This window comes from Grammomys surdaster, unplaced genomic scaffold (assembly GCF_004785775.1).
Source record: "Grammomys surdaster isolate TR1022 unplaced genomic scaffold, NIH_TR_1.0 230, whole genome shotgun sequence".
Classification (NCBI taxonomy): domain Eukaryota; kingdom Metazoa; phylum Chordata; class Mammalia; order Rodentia; family Muridae; genus Grammomys; species Grammomys surdaster.
In genome coordinates this window covers 400,126-404,072 of record NW_021604675.1, presented here as the reverse complement: position 1 = coordinate 404,072, position 3,947 = coordinate 400,126, and positions in this window count along the sequence as shown.

Below are 3,947 nucleotides of genomic sequence, written 5' to 3'. Positions count from 1 at the left end.
GTCTGGGAACTCAGACAAATACATTGTTATAATATTGAGTGAACAATTTGATTTACTGTCTTACTTTGTGTTTCTAATGGTTTGAAAAATTCTGTGTCAAAAGCAACGTTGGGCAGAAAGGATTTATACTCAAAAAAGGCAGGAATCTAGGAGCAGGATCTGATTCAGAGAGCATAGGGGAGTGCTGCTTACTGGCTTCTTCTTTATATAGTCATTTTTTTTTACACAAAACTCAATGAGCTGGGCCTGCCCACATTAATCACCCATTAAGAAAATACCCTTCATGCTTGCCTGCCTATAATCCAATTTAATGGAATAATTTTCTCAATTGAGTTTCATTCCTCCAAGATGACTCTAGCTTGTGGCACATAGACCAAAACTATCCAACAAAATTAATGTTTTGTTAACTTGGCACACAAACGTTATCATATTTTAGATATATCTTTTCCTTTCTAGTTGTCCCCAAGAGTTTAATTAATTTTGCAATATAAAACATTTAAACTTAAACTTTCAAAGTCCCACAATTTTTCTTAATAAATTCTACTACTGTAAAAGTTCTATCTCTCTCTCTCTCTCTCTCTCTCTCTCTCTCTCTCTCTCTCTCTCTCTCTCTCCCCGTCTCTCATTTTTATACCATTGTCTCTAAAAATTCCATAGTTTCTTTAAAAGTTCAAAGTCTCCCAAGTGTGGGCTCTTAAAAAGTTAAAATAAGTTAAATATTTTATGACAAGAAGGAAGAATAAGGACATAATTACAATCATATCAAAGCAAAATGAAACTCCAACAATATAAATTTTAGTTTAAGATTTCTAGGATTTATGCCATATCTTCTCAACTCCTTGAAATGGCCTGTCAAAACCAAGTGCATCTCCTGGGCTTTCCTTATAGTACCAGGTGACAAATTCTCTTCATGATCCCATCAATCCTGAGACTTCAACTGATATTGAGGCTACACCATCATCAATGGTTTCCCATGGCTTCTCACAGTTTCAAGCCTCAGCTCTTCTCCAAGACACATTCATGTCTTCAAAGCTAGTAGCCCCTACTAGATTCTATGTGACAAGGTTGGCTGCCAATACAAGGTATTACATTGGCTGCCTTTAGAACACAGCTTCTTTGTACTGACCCTCAGATCTGAATATCTATGCCCCAAACACAAGGACACAAACTACTGTAAAGGAAACATTACTAAAGCTTACATTGCACATCAAACCCCATACATTCATAGTAGAAGACTGTCACATCCCACTCTCACCAATTGACAGATCATCCAGATGAAAACTAAACAGACAAATGGTGAAACTCACTGATACTATGAATCAAATTGACCTAACAGACATGTAAAGAATATTTTACCCAAGATGCTTCTCCAATATTGACCATATAGTCAGTAACAAACCAAGTCTATCTGTTTAGATATACAGAAATTAAAATAATGCCTTATATTTTATCAGAACACCATGGATTAAAGCTAAACTTCAACAACAGAAACACCAGAAAGCCTATGTATTGATGGAAATTGAACAACTCTACTCATGAGCTCTGGGTTATGGAAGAAGTAAAGAAATTAAATAGTTTCTAGAATTCAATGATATGAAGTCATTACATATTCAAAATCATGGTACAAAATGAAAGCAGTACTAAGGGGCAAGTTCATAGCACTAAATACCTCCATAAACAAGTTAGAGAGTTCTCATACTAGCACTTTATAAGTACACTTAGAAACAAAAATAAAGTAGAAGAAGCAAACACAAGAAAGAGTAGTAGAAATCAGGAGACAATTAAAATCAGGGCTGAAATCAATCAGGTAGAAACAAAGAAAATAACACAAAGAATCAATGAAATCAAGAACTGATTCTTTGACAAAATCAACAAGATAGAAAATCCCTCAGCCAACAAAAAAATTGGAGCAGAGATGGAAAGAAAGGCCCTACATATATCTCCCGATCTTTTGAACCATACCATCCGTAGACACCAAGCCTGTACACTATTGCTGATGCCATGAACTCCTTTCAGATAGCGTACACAGTAGGGCTGTCCTCTGCGAGGCTCTGCCAGTACCTAACTAAGATAGATAGAGACACAGTCAACCATTGGAGTGAGCCTGGACACCAATGGAAGAATTAGAGAAAGGACTGAAGGAGCTGAAAGGGATTGCAACCTCATAAAAAGAACAACAGTATAAACTAACCAGGCCCATCAGAGATCCTAGGGACTAAACCACCAACTAAAGTGTATACATGGTTGGGTCAATGGCTCCCATTACATATGTAGCATAGGATTAACACATTTGGCATCAGTAGGAGGGTAGGCTCTTTGTCCTGTGAAGGCATTGTTGCCCCAGTGAAGGGGGATGCTAGAGATGTAAGGTGGGACTCAGTGAGTGGGAGGGTGAGTACACTCTAAGAGCCAAAGGAGAGTGGGCATTGGTCTACAGAGGGAAGACCAGGAAGGATAACATCATTTGAAATATAAATAAAATAATCACTAAAAATGAAAGAAAACTACTAAAAAAAAAAACATAAACAACAGCGAAAGGAAAAAAAGGAAAGAAAATCCTTATCCAAACTAACCAAAAGACAGAGATACAGTATCCAAATAAACAAAATAAGAAATAAAAAAGGAGACACAACAGACAATTAGGAAATTCATAGAAACATTATGTCTTACTTCAAACGCCTGTACTCCATAAAATTGGAAAATCTTAATGAAATGGATGATTTCCTAGACAGATACTACTTATCAAAGTTAAAATGAGATCATGTAATGTATGAAAATAGCCCCTTAACTCCTAAAGAAATAAAAGCAGTCTTTAAAAGACTCCAAAACAACAAAGCAAAATAAAAAAGCCCAGGGCCAGATGATTTCAGTGCAGAATTCTACCAGACCTTCCAATAAGAGCTAACACTAATAATCCTTCAACTATTACTCAAAATTGAAACAAAAGGAACACTTCCAAATTCATTCCTTGAGCCCATAGATACCTTGATACCTAAACCACACAAATACTCTACACAGAGAATTTCAGACCAATTTCTCTTTTAAATATTGAAGCAAAATTTACTAAAAACACTCACAAACTGAACCAAAAACACATCAAAAATATCACCCACCATGATCAAGAAGGCTTCATCCCAGGGCTGCAGGGATGGTACGGTATACAAAAGTCTAATAACATAATCCATCATAGAAACAAACTGAAGGAAAAAAATTACATGATCACTTAATTAGATGAAGAAAACATGTTTGGGTTCCAAGATCATGTGTGGGGTAAGACTGGGGAGATGGCCAGATGGCTATAACAATGAATGGAAATATGAATCTGGCAGGAGTGGTAGTTAGGGGGCATTTTGATTACTTTCCCAAGACCTGGGATAGGGGCAACCCCCACAAATCATTTGTGGTAACATTAACTGAGACTCACAGAAGTGTGGATATGGAACCTAAAAAGGTTACCTCCTTGCTCCACCTGGGCAGTCACCAAAATCAGACACTGATGTGGATGCAAGAAAGTTCATTCTAACATGAGTGGGATATAGCTGTCTCCTGAGAGGCTCCGCTAGAGCCTGACATATACAGAGGCAGATGCTCTCAGCTAACCATAGATCTAATCATGGGGTTCCCAATGGAGGAGTTAGAAGACTGAAGGAGCTGAAAGGGCTTGCAGCCCCATTAGGAGAACAACAATATCAACTAACCAGAACTCCCAGGGTCTAAACCACCAGCCTGGGAGCACATAAGGATGGCCCCGTGGCTCCAGCTGTTTATGTAGGTCAGGATGGCCTTGTTGGGCATAGGTGGGAGAAGAGGTCCTTGGTTCTATGAAGGCTGGATGCCCCAGTGTGGGGGAAGTCAACTGTGGGAGGTTGGAGTGGATGGGTGGATGGGAGTGGGTGGGAGGGTGGTGGTACATCCTCAAAGAAGCCAAGAAGGGGCATGGGATAGGG